This window comes from Cavia porcellus, unplaced genomic scaffold, assembly GCF_034190915.1.
Source record: "Cavia porcellus strain 051 isolate PalLab524CR breed Dunkin Hartley unplaced genomic scaffold, mCavPor4.1 scaffold_27, whole genome shotgun sequence".
NCBI lineage: Eukaryota > Metazoa > Chordata > Mammalia > Rodentia > Caviidae > Cavia > Cavia porcellus.
The window spans coordinates 51543509-51561344 of NW_026947510.1; the positions used below are offsets into that span (position 1 = coordinate 51543509).

Sequence of the window (17836 nt, forward strand, 5' to 3'; positions counted from 1 at the left end):
CCTATGTAAGGAGTGTAGCTGGGGTTCAAACTCAGATAGAAGAAGTCTCTTTTCAGCTACCCTGTGACACTGTCTCCCAATGTATTATTTGTATCTGTTGAAAAATTCTCAGTAAATTTCTGCATTATAGACCATTTTAAATGTCTTTATGTTCTTTTCTAAAAACAAAATCAACAAAGGAATTACGATTATGGTTCCATCACCTGTGATTCTTATTGTCCACTGGTTACTTCCATTGGCCCAGGTGAAGGGAGTTGGGAGACTCCCTTCAGGAGTCAGGGGACCCCTTTGCTCACCCAGCTCTGTGTGGACTGCAATGTGACCTTGGCTAGGCCTCTTTCCCTCCCTGGCCTCTCCCTCCATCTATAGAGCTGGTGACCTCCACAGGCCCTCCTACGCAAGGATTCTCTGGCTCTCTCTGATCTATTTTTGCCTGACACCTCTCCCAGGGGCCTGTGGGTCTGAGCTAATTTCCCTGGCTGGCCGAGATCCAGGCAGCTCAGGTGGAGAGTGCTGAGCTAATGAGGCCAAGGTCATCGGCCAGTTAGGGTGTCTTTGAGGAACCTGGCTTTGTAGCTGGACTGCAGCTCCTCTACCAATCGCCAGCCTCAGGCACTGGTGACCTTATAGGGAATAAAGACAGCAAAGCTGGCTCCTGCAAGTCATCACTTTCTGTAGAAGCCTCTAGGGATGTGTTGGGAGCCGTGGCACTGTCAAGTCATCAGACGCGGTGATTGCGAGGCCTGTGGGAAAGTACAAAAGCCTGGGCTAGATTACCCCTCTCATCGAGCCCGCCTGTGTGGCACCTGTTTCTTATCACCCCACTAAGTACCCGCCTCACAGGGTAGTCTGCCTAGCTATTAATCCTATATATAGCCAGTGCCTCCACCCCCGAGAGAGAGAGAGACTGAAGCACAAAAGGAGCCGCGGAGAGCGGACCGGTAGAGGCTTCGGGGCAGACTGAAGCACGGAAGGAGCCGCGGAGAGCGGACCGGTAGAGGCTTCAGGGCAGACTGTATAAGGAGAGAATAAAGAAAAGCCTGACCACCGCCAGACCTTGTCGTGTGTCTTTCCTGCCGGCCGGGAGCGGACATCGACATTTGGAGGCCTGCCCGGGGATTGATCAACCCCGAGACGCGGCGGTGGACTGCATTCTCCTACACAGTGCTGCAGCTGCAGGACAGGTGAGTAGAGGATAAGCCTGGGCCCTGGGTGGCGCGCACCTACAGGGTTTGTAGACTCCTCTCAACCTCACGCGTAAGTGGCGGGTTTCTTGGGCCTCACGCGGTGAGTATGAAACATAACACCAGAACTTAAGGTAATAAAAGAGTGTAAAACATAAACATAGAAGTAAAAATAACAGAAGATATATTAAAAATGGGAAACATGCCAAGTAAAGATACACAGCCTTGGTGTTGGTCCTTCGGAGACTCCTAAAGTCCAAGGACCTCAAGGTGGGGCGTAAGACTTTAGAAAATTTCCTTGCAGAGATTGACAGCTTTGCTCCCTGGTTTCTGCCTACAGGGCATGTAAACCTGCCCTCCTGGGAAAAGTTGGGCAGAGACCTTTCCCTAGCAGAGCGGGAGGGTAGAGCTTCAGTCTCTGCTCGTCCATTGTGGGAAATGATACACACGTGCCTAAAGAGTGAGGGTAGTTACGGGGGGAGCTCTCAAGAACTTGTAGAAGTACGCGAGGTGTTTGAACAGGCACAGTGAGGAAGCTCCCGAGAAGGGTCCGTCAAGGAGGGCAGAGATACAAAAGAGGAAGCCGAGGCGTGGTTTGTGTCTTTCCGCAGGAATCGGGACGAGAACCAATGTGGGTCCCAGAGAGGTTGACGCGACAAGTCCCTCGACTGAAGATCAGGCCTGTTCCACCAGAGGCCAACCGCAGACCCAACAACAAGATGAGCCCTAAAAGAACTGCAGGACAATCCCTTTTTGGGGGCCTGGAACGGCTTGCTCCCCTATGTGCTACCCTTGTATACGCATGGCTCGCTCGCATGGCCTACGACCGCGTTTAAAAGTGACAGGCTTCCCACATTCTCCTCCCTAGACAACAACATGTAGCAGGGTGGGTGAGTCAATGACGGGTAAGAGCGTGCCTCCCCAGCACGACTCAACCTAAGCCAGGCCCTACCCCGTTCCGCTCGAAAGCCGCTGGATTGTTAGATAAATTTCTCTCCGAGGGGATTCGTGGAGAGAAATGAGTGCATGCCTATGTGCAACCAGGTTCCGTCCGGTTCATTCCTGGCCCTAGAAAAAAGGACGAGGGCCTCAGGGCCTTGGTGGACCCTGGGACGGCCGACCAGGGTCTACGCTAAGGGCCTACGGTGGGCCTCAGTTCGGGGCATAGGCCTCTGCACTCTATCCAGGACGGGCTGCGATGCGCGTAGCCATCATTTAAAATAAAATAGGGGGAGATGTTGGGAGCCGTGGCACTGTCAAGTCATCAGACGCGGTGATTGCGAGGCCTGTGGGAAAGTACAAAAGCCTGGGCTAGATTACCCCTCTCATCGAGCCCGCCTGTGTGGCACCTGTTTCTTATCACCCCACTAAGTACCCGCCTCACAGGGTAGTCTGCCTAGCTATTAATCCTATATATAGCCAGTGCCTCCACCCCCGAGAGAGAGAGAGACTGAAGCACAAAAGGAGCCGCGGGGAGCGGACCGGTAGAGGCTTCGGGGCAGACTGTATAAGGAGAGAATAAAGAAAAGCCTGACCACCGCCAGACCTTGTCGTGTGTCTTTCCTGCCGGCCGGGAGCGGACATCGACAGGGATGCATGCCCCAGACACCCCTTCTGACTACAGGACAGCATGTCCTGGAGTCACGTTCACACACTGGCGGCACTAGGGGTCAAAGCAGGAAGGTGAGAACCACTTCTGTCCCTTTAAATCTAAAGCATATATTATGGCTGTGGTCTCCCAAGGCGTGGCATAGCATGCTTCTTTGCTTCTGACATCAGAGTCTCATCTTTCTATGTGAATCATTTCCACAACCTTGCAGTCAGAAGTGGGACAGAGTAGGGCTTTCTCTTTTTACATTAATATTTTCCATAAGGGCAGAGGCTATCTTTTCTTTTCTGCTACATCCATGATGCTCAGATCGATGCCTGACATACATACAGTAGGAGCTCAATAAACATGGTTTGAGGGAATCAAATCACCATCATCCCAGCGGGAGGCTGTGATTGCATTTGAATGGACATGGTATCCCTAATGGGTTCTGCTGGCTTGTTTTCAAATCTTTCTATTGCAAAGAGTCTGGAAAAGTTTGTTAGTTAGAGGAAAATTGAAGGCGCTAGGAAAAAGGACTATTTCCTTTACATTGCTCCAAGTTTTTTCAGTTCACTTCAGTGAATATATATGGTTACTTATTATTGTTATGTAAAGCTAGGCAGTGGACTAAACACATAACTTGTATTGATCATTTAATTTCCACAACAACCATATAAGCTGGGTTCTATGACTGCTCTGTGAAGTACAGATGAGAAAACTGAGGCAGAGAGAGGTGAAGGAGTGTGTGTAACCTCACGTGAATAACAAGTTTCAGAGCTTCAAACTCCAGAGGCCACGCTTCTAGTCACAGCTAACGCTCCCGTACAGGGCTTACTTTTCATGCGGGTGTCTCTGTACCGTGTACTGATGAGTAAGAGGATTGAGGAGCCCTTTCACAGTGGCGTGGTCAAGCGTCGTGTGATACTGACGCATGCAGTAGTCCAAATGACTTTCCAGAGAATTACGGGAGGAGAGGGAAGGCGGGGAAGCTGGGCCTGTAGGTGTTAGCAGGTCAGAAGGAGGCAGGCAGGACAGCAAGAAGACGTGTGTTCTTGCTACAACATCATCTCCACAGCCAGCAGATCTCAGGCTATTCATTCCCCCTGCAAAATTGTGTAATGCAATCTATTTCCCAGCTTGTTCATAAAAATGCTAAGTGACAGACGAAATGATCGTTTTGCATGTTACTGAAACCTTTGGTGCTTGCTGTGGCTTATCTGGGGGAACGTCGAATCAGAGGAGAAAATGAATGAAAGTTCCACTTTCAAACATCGTGCCATAGAGCAAGCATCATTGTTCAGCCTGTCAGGATCATTTTTCACATTCAGTTTAGTCCAAACGACAGAAGTTAATGTTAAGAGATCATTTCTTTATAAATGTCTTTATACATTTTTTTCTTGGAATGACTAGACTTGCATTGTACATAGTAACAGCCTATGAAATGGTGAGCGTTTTGAAGTCAAAGTCTTCTCAATTTGCATCTTAATTCCACCATGTACTAGTTACGCTTGTGATCTTTAGTGCCCTTGGGTCCTAGTCCCTTATCTTTACAATGAGATTACTAATAAAGAAGAGGCCAATAATACCAAATCCATAGGTCTGTTGGTAGGGATCAATGAGAAAATATTTGTCAAAGAACCCAGAATAATTCTCAGCATGTAGTTAGCTGTTGCATAAGGGGCATATACTATTGTTAGTGACAATTCTAGTTTATATAAGGAATTAAAGATATGCATCTTCCACAGTCTCCTAAAAATAGCTCGGTGACCTTATTTGTATCAGCAATGAAAAGTCTAGGAAAGGGTGAAGGAACAAAGAGCCCCCAAAACCCAGCAGTTTGCAACAAGGAGGTGACCATTTCCTCACAATACCCGTTTGTCATAGGTCATCTTCCCTCCTGGACCTCAGGTCATGGAACAGCCAGTCCCTGGAACACTGCTGGGTGTCCTGGTGGACGGAAAGGGCCTTCTACCAAGCATTAATGCTATGGCTTAGAAATGACGTGTTCTATTTCCACTTAAAACTCCTTGACCAGTGGAAGACCATAAACAGACCAGAAAGAAGAATCCCACTAATGCATCTGAGAAGGAGAAAGCCAGAAAAATGGGGCCAGCAGCTCAAGTGACGGCCACAACTCTTCTCAAAAACCATTGCCCAGACCCAGAATGGTGGCTCAGCCAGCTGGCAGAAGGAAGGTGGGAGCCAGAGAGCCATGCAAAAGACGAGGTGGGCTGGAATGGAGGGCGATTTCAAGTCCACGGGCAGGACTGAGGCGGGGGGGGGGGGGAACACTGCTGGGTGCTTCCGGACCTGAACCCCAATAGACTCAAGACCATTCTGTGCTGCAGGCAAACCAGCTGGAAGCCGGGAGGCGCACAGGGTTTCAACGCGGATGGGGAAATGTATGAGGCCTGTTTGCTCCTGGCTCTCCGGCTTAGGAGCAGATTAGTCATAAAGCACGGTTTCTGTGGTTCCGCCCCTTCTGCTCTGGTGGATTCCAGAGGCTTTTGGATTCTTCCAGTGGCTCTGGGAGCCTCCGATGGCGCTTCTGGCGTTTTCAGCTTGGTGGCCCCACCGCGCTCCTCCCTGGTGCCAGCGCGTGCTCCTCCCCGCCGGGCTTTGTGCATCTCCGGTTCTTGCTGACGTGGAGAGCTGCGCTCGGCGGGCGCGGTCCTTAGAGTTTCCCCGCAGCCCCATCCGAGGATGTCTGTGCCTACAGTGCCACCTTCCGTCTCTGCTGAGACTGCGGGCAAAGTGCAGGCTTCCACTGCCATCCTTGCCAGAGGATTCGGCGCGGGACCCCGCCCAGGGACTGGGGCGTGGCCACAGAGTCGGAAGGCTCTCCATCTGACCCCTGCTGGCCATTGTTCATAGTCTGGACCGCAAGTCTCTCTCAGGTTCCAGCCACTGGCTTATGCGCTATGTGGCCTCCTGCCTGGAGCCTGCTTGTACCACTTTGCACCCCACATGCCCTGGTCAGTTCAGTCTCCAAGACATAGCCTGAGAAGCACTACACAGAGAATCTGGCCTCGACGCCTCAAACTCCGTCCAGCCTCCTGCCATGAGCTCTGTCCCCTTGCTGTGGGATTGGCCAGTGAGAATAGGGGAAGGGCCGCCTCAGCTCCAAAGTATTTCCAAAGAGCAAACGATGTCCTCAGAATCCTGCTGAGGAATCGCACCTGGATCTGACGAGCTGCTCACATACATGGCTCTCACATGTATTGTGACCTTCAGGGGACAGCTGGAGCCTGTGGGACACGCTGCCATTGGTGAGAAGACCTCTGTGGGTTTCTTGTTTGTTCCATGAGCTGTTGCAGATGGCTAGGAGAGGGATCCTTGCCTTTGCTTTCCATTTGCCATGGAGGCTTACTTTTCCTTGTGTCCAGAGCAGGGTGGTCCCCTTACCTCTGCCCACCTACAGCTCATTTGACCGTCTCCCCTTCAGAGGTGCAGTCAGCCCAGATTTGAATGCAACTTCTGCTGCCTCAGGTGAGCTCTTTAAGTGTCCTGTGCCCGGAGTCTTCAATTATCGGATGGGGACAATAATCATTTCTGGATTATTCTGAGGACAAGATGGGAGAAAGACCATGTTCCTGCCTGCATCCTGGCAGCACTGACTGCTGAGATCCTGCTGCCACCATCTCTGGTGAAGCTGGCTACCAACCAACCAGAGGACCCACGTTGCTGTGTTACAGCCAGATTCACCTCTAGTGTCCAAGATGCACCAAAAGGGGAGCTGAAAACCTGTATGGGAAGCAAGTCACCTAGCTCCACCCCAATTTTAGTCCTATCCCTGGGCTGACAAACTCGGAGTAGGGATCGAGTCCAGCCTTGCCTTCCTGTCCTGCTGGGTGCCTGCTGGGGTCACCTACATGTCACACAGGCTCTGCATTCTCCTCCAGTCCTGCATGAATTCACTGTGTGGCCTTTGTTTCTTCTCCATCTGGGCTCATATCCTGTGGCTTTTCCTGTGCTCTGTCCCAAAACCGGCTGTAGCCTGAGCTCTGAGCGGCAGCCTGAAATACAGCAGTAATTACACTGTCTTTTTTGATCTGGCTGAAGAGCAGATCGAGGGGGCAGCTGGATTTTTTCCCTATCATATTCGCCCTGTGTGTCTTGCATACCTTAACATTTCGTCTCAGGAAATAATCCCATTTCTCCAGCTCAATCAATGTGTTCTTCTGCAATGCTTCAATATTGGACTTGCCCAGTGTTCTTATTCTGACAAATTCATCATCTGTATTTTAAGCAATCTTGTTCCTTCCTGAGCCTTACCCATAGGCCTTGACAATTCTTCTTCTCCTTCCTCTTCCCCTTCCCCTACCCTGCCTCCTCCTCTTTCTCTCTTTTTTTTTGTTCATTTTTTTGTCTTTTTGAGACAGGGTCTCGCCATGTGGCTCAGGCTGACCTTGAACTCATAGCCCAGGCTAGCCTCAAACTCACAGCAATCCTCTTGCTTCAGCCTCTTGAGTGCTGGGATTACAGGTGTGTGTCATCATGCCTGGCTACAGTTCTTCTTAACTTCTGGGTTTTTCATAATCCCACTGAGATTTTTCATGACTTTAAGGGTGGTGGGGCAACACAGCCTGTGAATGATCACATCTCCTTTTGGATATTCACAGATGCACCAGCCATCGAACACAGTGAACTAGCCAGATCCTTTTGACACCAGATTTTGGGAAGGAGCAGAATCAGAATCCCATGGTTAAAGTCGGAAAGGTGGACCCTATTCTGGGTCCTTCCTTGATGGAGCACAGCACCTGAAGAAGAAGAAAAAAAAAAAGATAGAAATAGGCTACTAAGTAAGAAATAGATACGAAGAAAGTTGTGGTTATAAATATAGGGATATATTTTATAAGGAAAGGTGAAAGAAGGGGAAAATTCTTTTTTATGAGAAATAATTCTGCATGGTAAAGAAAGATTTTCAGAATTCTCAGCAGGTTTGTGGAGGTTTGTGAAGGATGAATACTTAAATATGCCTAAACTCTGAATTCCTGGCAATGCCATTCCAATAACTAAAAGTAACCTCAAAAGTACATCTTGTAAACAAGTACATTCTACTTAAAGGAAGTTTGAGAAATACTCTTAGATACAGCTTTCTGACATAACTAGACTTTTGCATTTCTTAATTTAGGGTTTTATGCTGACTAGATTTGTTTTGCTTTTATTAGTTTTGCTTTGTATTTCTTTGTAGAACTTTGTAATGTTGGGTAGAGAGCATAGCTCATCAGGGCAGTGCCTGCCTGGTAATTACTAGGTCCTGAGTTTGATTCCTGGTACCCACAAAAAGGAAAGAAAAGAAAAATAAAACCTTGGTTTTTTTTTTTTTTTTTGTCTTTTTCCTTTTGACCAGTACCAAGGATTGAACCCACAACTGCCTGCTTACAAGGCAGGCACTTACACTGCTGAGCTAAATCCCCAGCCCAAGAAAAACCTTGTAACTGTTGCCTGTTAACATTCCTCAGGAGTATGACTTCCAGCAGACAACATAAGCACTACTTGAAGACTAGAGACCACGCCTATAGATATGACGTGACTTCCAATACAACCCTGTTAAATGGAAGGAGCAACTGTCTTCCTGTCTTATTGATATTCCAAAGTGCCCTGATATCTGGGGAAAATTAGAATAGTTAAAATTAGAAATCAATTCTCCCATTTCAAGATTGGTGGAACTACCTTCTGGGAGTCTGATAGCTGAGACTTGGAGGCCAAAGCCAAGGAAAACAAAAGGGCCAAGAGGCTCCATGGGTTCTAATGGGTTATCCAACCTCCCGAGCAGGGAGTTTGCAAGGACCACAGATGAGGAGCTGATCAGAATGCGTTTTCCAGAGGAGGGCCATGAGAGAGGGGAAGATCCCAAAGCTTCCAAGGGAAGCCACATGGTCTGCAAGTCATTGACTCATCCTGGCAGACACAACTGATAGAGGAGAAGAACTAAAGCTATGAAGCTCTTCACAAGGTCTCTAAATAACCTCTGAGATGTCTTGACTGATCTCCTGCATATAGAAAGAGGTTAATTTTGATTAAATATTTAGTCTCAAACACCTAGCAGGAAACTATAACCAAAGAATGTTAATGATAATATAAAAGAGAGAGAGTGATAACTGGATCTAGAAAGGGGCTCTAAACAGTGCCAGCTGTTATGAGATCTGCTAAAGAGGGGCACAAAACATAACAATGTTAAGAAACAGGGTGAAGACTTCCAGAGATTTCCAGCCCACACCTGTGCACCTTAACCTCTAAAGAGTGCTATCAATTCATCGAAGGGTAACTTGGGCACAGTTGGTTCAAGCTTCTCTGTGTTTTCAGTGGCCACAAAACATTCTGGATCTGATGTGACTCCAAAAAAATAAAAGAGAGTGGGACAGAGACAGAAGGAGAGGGAGAGAGACAGGAGAGGGAAAGGGAGAGGGAGAGGGAGACGGAGAGGGAGAGGGAGAGGGAGAGTGAGAGTGAGAGTGAGAAACCAAGAGATCTTTGTCTATTTCTCCTTAAAATTAAGGAGAATAAAGTCGGGGTAAAAAAGACAATTAAACATCACCATACTGACAAGGGACAAACAAAATCGTGGGCTCTTGTTTCTCATGAAAAGCATGATTTGTGTTTTCTTTTCTTTTTTTTTTTTTTTTGTCTTTTTCCTTTTTATCGGTACCGGGGATCGAACTCACGACTGCCTGCTTTCAAGGCAGGTGCTTAAGCCGCTGAGCTAAACCCCCAGCCCGATTTGTGTTTTCTTATGAGGCAGTCAGAGATTGAGAAATGATTTCTTCTAAAAACTGATTCTTCAGTTGGGCTTATAGCTGCCCAGTGAGTGTCTAACAGCAGAACAAAGTTTGGCTTTCGTTTTGTAAAGTTCTGAGTCAGATCCTTCTCAGTTCTGCATAGCATGTTAGTCATTTAGATTAACAGCTGTTTGAAAGTTGGGCAGCAAGGTTTATTAGCCCTAGTTTACCTGGTCTATCTTATCCTCCTCCAAGACCAAGATAAGAGATTTACAAGGATATTCAGCTACACCCAGATGTCTCCATGGCTCCAGACCTATGGTCACTTTAGATTCTAGCAGAGCCTCAAACAGAGACAGTCATTTCATAGGAACCAACCTGTTCCTAGGCCTTAAAGATTCCTCCAGAGCTACAAAGACAGGATTGAGACAAAGATCAGCAGATAATGATCACAGTATGCTATAAACTTGTGTCTATTCTTTTGAAAGCAGGCAAGTTTGCGCCTCCTCTTCAGATCTGTGTCTCCGTTAGTTTCTCAATTTCCTTATCTTCTCTTATTTTCCTTTGTTAGGAGACCAGCTTGCTCTGTTTTAGGACTGTGTGTACTGCTTTTCAACTTCTGTTTCTTTCCAATAAAAGCTTTTTGTATATGTTAAATCCATGCTGCATACTTCAGTTTTAATTTCCATTATCACTGAAGCAAGAACTCACACTAGTTGATCTTTGTCACAGGGCCACAAAATTATGTGTATGTATGTATTGGGGACCTGGCCTATACCCTCAATCTCCTAAATGAATGTGTGGTGAAGGCTTAAATAAATGAGACAAGTAGTATGATTTTAGGGCTCCAGGAGATTAGAACCCTTTGCAGAGTTCTTGAATTTGGGGGCTGAGACAAAGAGCTTCTCTGGGCCACCCATATTTATTACATTTTCAAACAAAGAGTAGGGACCCTGAGAAAAGCATGGGAAATGAGCAGGACCTGGAGAGTCACTTTAAGGACTTCTCCGAGCAGTAGATTATGCCAATTTAGGAGACGTGATGACATTTATAGTAGGAGTGAGATGCCTGCAGCTGCAGTCTCTATCTACTTAATTGGGGTTGGAGCCAGGTATCCTCAGCTGTGTTCTTATCTTGCCCTCTGAGATATCTCTGGTCTCACAGGCCACTACAGGCCTCAGCCAGGACCAGTGTTTCATAGAGTTTCACTTACTATGAACCAGCTCCCATTGCCAGGCAGGGGGCCTAGGCCTAGGACAGAGTCACAGATAAACATAGAAACATAATTTTAAATCCTGCCTAGAGCTGCTGCATAGTGGTCTTCAACATATATGTATATATATATATATATATATATATACACATATGTATATATATATGTATATATATATTATATATTCTGTGAAGCTATGATGATATTGTTGACTTTTAAAAATATTAATTGTATTTATTTTTCCCAAATACATGAAGTTTCAAAATTGCAGAGCTTAGGAGAGCTCTTTACCAAGCTGGAGTCTTCCAAATTATTGCTGTTTGTAGCCATAGCTTTTCCAGACTTCTCAGCTCAGGACTCTACTCCACTGTTAACAGGGTAAAACTATGCAAGGGGAGAAAAGTCTGTAGGAGTAAAAGAGTGGTGCTTAGAATAGATTTGTTTTAACACCAAATAGAAAGGCAATAACTAACTGTCCAAACGTAAGGGATCAGATAGGAAATCACAGTTCATCCATAGAGAATCCTATATGAGCCTTAAAAAATTGAGAAGACTGCATGAAACCAATATCCCAGAGTCCAGTAAGATGAAAGCTCAGGCTTGACTGCTAGTCCATGAAGCTAAGTACCAGCAGGAATCATGAGTGTGCTGGCTGCACACATATGTGAGCTTTAAATTGTACCTGATCACCAACATCTAAAATGTAATTGGGCACCGCCCCTACATCACATATGTACTTAGTATTTTGGATCTGGCAGCTGGACTCTGTCTGCCCAAGGACTCTGTCTGACCAAACTTGAGAAGCCAACACCTGAGAAGCTTTCTGTCCCTTTGCTTTCCCAGGACCTCTAGGGCATAATGCATTCACCTGCTTTGGTCTCCCCTGTCTCACTGTGCTGAAGCTCACCCCATCCCAGTGGAGGGCAACAGCTTTCTTGGTGGGTCAGATTTCTGCTTCTATGAGTGTTTCATTCCTCCGATTAGAAAATATGGACATATGATAATTTAAATCTAACAACCTCACCTTTAAAACAGCTGCTTTCTCAGTCTTTACATATCCTCTTTGCTCAATGGTGTCTCAGTAAAGTTCTGTGTCTTGGAGATCTATATATTTTTTTACTTTATTTCACTAAGATGACCAAATTTAAGAGTAGGGATTCCTTAGCATAATGGAAAGTTAATCAGATCAAGTCTAATTTTTTTTTCACATAAGGAACATTTATTTGGGGTTTCACATGAGACATCATACAAATAAAATTTGTTTTTTATTTTAAAGAGGGTAAGATTAAACATAGCAAAACAGAACAAAACAGATCATAAGGACACATGATTTAAGAAACATGGATTTCAAAGCAAGTCCACTGGAGACCTCCACTGTCTATATTATTGTCTCTAGTTTTCTTCCAAATAGCTGTCCCCATCTTCACACACAGTGAATACGTACTGAAAATTATACTACTAATCTAATCAGAACAGGATGTTGAAGGCTTTTTAGGTCTTCAAGACCTGACATTAGGGAAGTCAAACACTGACTGCCATAATGTCTCTCATTCTCTTCATAGCAGCTGTCCTTATCTTTACGTATGCTGAAACTGAACATAACAGACTAGACTAATACCAATCTGAACAGTGAATAATAGAATTGCTAGATTTTATATCATAATGCTACAGAATTAGCACTGGGTATCTTAGTGTCTCTTCTTCTTCAGAGTATCTGTTCATTACATCATGTATTTATAACTGTTTAGAAATTCTCCACATGTGTGAATCTCTACATGTATACCTATCCTTTCTGTATTATAGGGAAAAACAAATCAAAACAAGACAACAAAACAAATTCCTAGAAAAACATGAAATGAAAAAGGCATAAAACCACAATAGTAGGTGATGTACAGTAGTTACTATGCTTTCTCTTGTTATTTTCAATAGAATTGTCCATATCGTCGGACATAATATAATTGAACATAGCATCACATAGCCATTTTAATAAAAACACAACTTTGGAGACATTGTAGGACTTCAAAAGCAGTTAATAATCAAACTGGAATGGGTATCTTATTACATCTTGTCATCTTCAGAGTAGTTGCCTCTACTCTTAGACTTGATACGATCAAGAATACCAAATTCAAATAAAATCAGTCAAGACAAAACAGCGGTCTAACAAATTAGCTTCAAATAAGATCAGTCATAGTAACACAAGGTAAGTAATACAGGGCTTCAGTTTAAGTTAGTAGGGAATTAAGGATATTTACCATAGTATATCCTGCTATTTTTGGGTTAGCTGTCTGTGCCCTCAAATCTAGTATGAGTAGACAGACCGGAACAAAATAAAATCAAACTAAACAGAGAGATAAGACTAATGTGGCTTTTAAATCCTAATACACTATTAACAATATCCTCTGTCTTCCTTTCTTAGGCAATTTCTCCCCATTCCCTTTTTCAGGGTGCTTTGTATATTTTGGATCCCACTAACTCATTTAGTTTTTAGATTAGGGGGGCAACCCATTATCTATCTAAGTGGTGTTGAACTTTTTTACCCCTGAGCTTGATCTTGAGCTGTACTCCTTTACTCACTAAAGCCACAAGGTTTTCCATCCTTATAGCTGAGTAGTTCTCCACTGCACAAAAATGCCATGACTTTTCAACCTATCTGCAGCTGCTGGATGAGTTGTCCCTATTTCTCTCTGGTTCCCTGTCACATAGAGCATCATTTTCTCGTCTTTGACTTCCAGTTTATTAACCCTCTTTCAGGTTGAGTGTATTTCCTATTCAGAGCATCTTGATGGATGGATCCTATCTTCTGATCTACTCTGCCTGTGTTTCTTTTTGTTAGTGTATCAAGGCTATCTATATTAGAGATTATAGCCCACCTTCTCTGCTATTCTATTTTCTGCTATGATTTGTCCAGTTTTCTCATTCATTCCACTATCTGCCCCATTCATTGAGGCCTCTCTGCCACTGTTGCTGGAATCCTGATATTTTTTTTTTTCTCTCTCTAGAATGTCCTTTAGTATTTTTTGTAGGGTTGAATTGGTGGCCACGAACTCCCACAGTTCCTCCTTGTCTTGGAAACATCTTGTTTCTCCATTAATTTTGAGAGAGAGTTTTTCAGGGCATATCAATCTGGGTTGGAGGTTATTTTCTTTCAGGATTTAGACTACTTCACTCAGGCTCTTCTTGATTTTGATAGTTTGTGTTGAGAAGTTTGTCATTATTTTGATGAATTTTCCTTTATATGTGATCTGTTTCTTTTCTCTGACCACTTTTAATATTCTGTTCTTGTGGTGAATTTCTGGGATCTTGATTATTATATGTCTGGTGTAGATCTGTTTTGGTTTTAGTTGGTTGGATTTCTGTATGCCTTATTTATCTGGGTATCATTTCTTTTTCCCATGCTTGGGAAGTTTTCCTTAATTATTTCTGGGAATAGCCTTGTAATTCATTTGTGGCTACTCCTGCTTCTTTGCTCACATTTTTTATTCTTAAGTTATAGATCCTCTTGTCGTCTTCTAGCCTTTGAATTGTTACTTCCTGCTTCCTTGTTATTTTTTTTTCTATCTTTTTAAAAACTTTTTATTGGTACCAGGGATCAAACTCACGACCGCGTGCTTGCAAGACAGGTACTTATGCCACTGAGCTAAATCCCCAGCCCAACTTCCTTGTTATTTTTAAGAGGTCTTTTCTTTCATGATCACACATTGCAAATCTATCTTCAAGTTTTGAAAGGCTAACTTTAGTTTCTGTCAAGGCATTTTGGCAGCTTTCAATGGAGTTTTTAATTTCCTGGCAATCTCTTTGGATCTGTTTCATGTATTCTAGATTTTGTTTATATTCTTCACCAAAGGTTTCTCTTCCTTTTCAGGTCCTCCATTCTTCTATCTGTGTCTTCTTGAGAGGGCTTAGCATTTCTTTTATTAATCTTTTTATATCTTGCCTCACTTGGATTAGAATTTCAGTTTTAAGTTCGTCTATGAGTCATGAAGATATTTCTTTACGTCCGCTGATGTTGTGGCTAATAGTGCATGATTGCTGCACTGATTCTCTTCTGTATTTACCTCTCCTGGGCTTATTTTTCCAGGGTCAGTGGCTGGAGGTTTTTCTTATTTCTTTCTCTTGTCATGTTTCTGGTTTCTTTCAGACAGGTGTGTGTGGAGGTCTCAGGCCCTCTCTGTATTGCTTACGGTTTTTCTGAAGTGTGCTGGCTGGGAGCTTGCTTCCCTCTCCAGTTTGCTGTTATCTGAGGGACTGTGGGCTGGCCCTCCTCCTCTGAGCCAGTCAACTGGAGAGTTCCTTCAGCAACTTAGGCTGCGCTGTGCAGACATCACAGGGTAGGGACAGTTTCATCCCTAGCTATTGGGTCCCGACCAGGGGCACGACTCAGCCCAAGCAGGTCCCACCAGTCCTCTTTGGGCCAGGGGTGGCTGACTGATGCCACCATGGTGCTGGACTCAGGCCTATCCTGCCCAACTCCAACATGTCTTCCAGCTGGCCACACCAGCCACGGGACACAATTTCCAGCACTCACTGCAAATTAATGCAGCTCTCTATCTTGGCTCCACTCCACGCTATGCCATGTTCTCCTGGCAAGGGCCCAGGACTCACCAACTCCTTTTATTGGCGGCCAAGGGTTCAGCATGACCTTGAATTGACTCCATGGTGTGCCCAGCACAGCGTGGGACTGGTCTCAGTGAGCACATCCGGCTCCAGCCCTCCACCCGCATTTTTCCTTCTTCTTCCCCTTTTTCCTTTTCCTCAGTTTCCTCCTGGGGTTATGAGAATCCCTCTCCCTTCGTCTGGCCCTCTCCATGTTGTCAAATTCCAGCATCTGAGCTGTGTTTCCCAGAGAGGCTCTCCACCCAGCTACCTAGCAAGCCGCCATCTTCTTGTTATCTACAAGTAAAATTTGTATAAACAAAAATCCAAAGAATCATAACACATAACAAAGGACAAAGTAAAAATGAAGAAACTAATTGTCAGCTCTATACAGTTGGATACAGTTGTGACTTGTACACTAGAAAGTCTTCTACAATATAATCATTAGAGCAATGGAAGAGCAATCTTCAACGTCATCCTGGAAGATATCTTTAGCATCTTCTGTTTCCTCCAATGTCTTCCTCTTTAGTATGGCTGGTAATTATCTTGGTGATTGCCTCCTCCTTGAGATACCTTGCTGTAAGTGCTCTGCTGATCACTGTAGGCTGCATATTCCTGTCTACATCAATAGTTTGCATAGTAATACTCAGTAAAATCATATCTGGTATCACCACTATAGTTTTGGTCACCACCATTGGCACTATTGTAATTTCCACATTCTTGATCATAATAGTTAAATCCTTGGTTCCAGTTTGGCTCTGACCTCAGCTATGACTGCTAGTACCACCTCCTCCCCAGCTGCAGCACCTCTTCCTCCTGTACCTCTTTGGGTTGTAAAACTTTGATTTCACACTTCCCAGAACAGTGGGATGGTATCTGCTTTCTAACAATTTCTTGACTGCTCTTCATCTGTGTATGTGATGAAACAAAAGCCTGTCCTTTATTTTTGTATCCATGGGAAGTTCAAAATTTTAAATCTCATCAAAGGCTCCAAAAAGAGTCTTCAATTTGTTCTTCAGAAGTGTCTGGGCACAATCCACCCATGAACTCCTTTTTAGGGGGTTCATTCTCTTTTAAAGCTTTGGCCCTTTTGCGATCTATAATTTATTTTTGGTACCGGGGATCAAACTCACAATTTCATGCTTACCACACAGGCGCTTATGCCTCTGAGCTAAATCCCCAGCCAGGATCTATAAATTTGCCATCCAGTTTGTGTTCTTTTAGTTTCAAAACCTTGTCAACACTAGCAGCATCTTTGAAAAGTGCAGATCCAAATCCTCTTGATCGTCCAGTGACTGGATCTGTTTTAATTGTGCAGTCTACATGTTCCCCAAATTGAGACAAATATTCAGTCAGATCTTTCTTGCTTGTATCTCAAACCTCCAACAAACACTTTACCATCATCTTGCTGGTTCTTGTTCTCACTGATATTGGACCCTCCGTGGTGGCAGAGCCATTGGCAGGGATGAGCAGGCGCATAGTCTAGATCTTGGGGTTGCTGGCAGCAGCAAAGCATTGTACAAAGTAGATTTAAAATGCCAGTGGAAGAGCGAAGTCTAACTTTTTTAAAAACTGGAAAGCTATGATTCTAAATAAAAGCTACAAAATCTATAGTTTTTTCTTTTTATTTTTTTGTGACAAGGTCTTGCTATATAGTGTAGACTAGCTTTGGGGCCACTTTGTAGCTCAGTTTGATCTTGAACTTGCAATGATCTTCTTGTCTCAGCCTCTGAAGTGCTGAGATTACAGGCATGCATCACCACACCCAGCTAAACTATCTTTAAAATTGTTAAACATACATTTTTCCCTAGGTCGCTGGTCAATCAGGATTTTATTTGCTTCTGTTGGGTGCTTAGTACTAGGCATACATATCTGCAATGATGAAATATGCTATGTGTTGAAGCTTTTTCTTAAAATTTTTTAATTGGTACTGGAGATTGAACTCATGATCGTGTGCTTGCAAGGCAGGCGCTTATGCCACTGAGCTAAATCCCCAGCCCCTAATACTTCGAAGCTTTTTCTTAATGTTATGCAAAAGTTTGTAGTGGAAAAATTATATATGTTTAATACATGCAAGGTTTAAATCCCTATAAATGTTTGAGAGCTATAGGATATTGGGCAATGCCCACATTTTTAATTATCAGAGAGTGGTGCTGTTTGAAATACCAAGTATTTGATCACATCAAATTATCCTTTCCCAAAGATGACAGACATGATACAATTAGAATCACATGAACACAAGCTTGTGTATTAGTCAGCTTTTTGTTTATGATCAAATACCTGAGCAAAACAACTTAAAGGGAGAGAGACGTATTTTGGCTTAGAGCTTCAGAGGACTGAGTCCATGGTTAGCCTAGCTCCACTGGGTTAGGACTGTGAGGCAGAAATGTACCATGGGGAGTAGGGCACAGGAAAGCTGCTCATCTCATGGCAGCTGGGAAACTGACAGAGCGTTTTGTCACGGTTTACCTGTTTTAGAGCTCCACGTGTCGCTGCTAAAAGATCAGATTGTTACTTTTCTTCCTTTTGATTT

At 44.3% G+C, this 17836-nt stretch overlaps 1 long non-coding RNA gene and 1 pseudogene across 1 annotated transcript; one reads left to right on the forward strand and one right to left on the reverse strand.

Annotated features, from left to right (window-relative positions):
- The first annotated feature begins 327 nt into the window (after nucleotides 1–327).
- LOC134473590 (uncharacterized) lies at nucleotides 328–2727 on the forward strand. The gene is made up of 2 exons (XR_010043895.1): nucleotides 328–1184; nucleotides 1796–2727. It is a non-coding gene; the product is annotated as an uncharacterized LOC134473590 (long non-coding RNA).
- A 13353-nt stretch (nucleotides 2728–16080) lies between these two features.
- LOC134473577 (heterogeneous nuclear ribonucleoprotein D-like) lies at nucleotides 16081–16819 on the reverse strand (annotated as a pseudogene).
- Between the last annotated feature and the right edge of the window lie 1017 nt (nucleotides 16820–17836).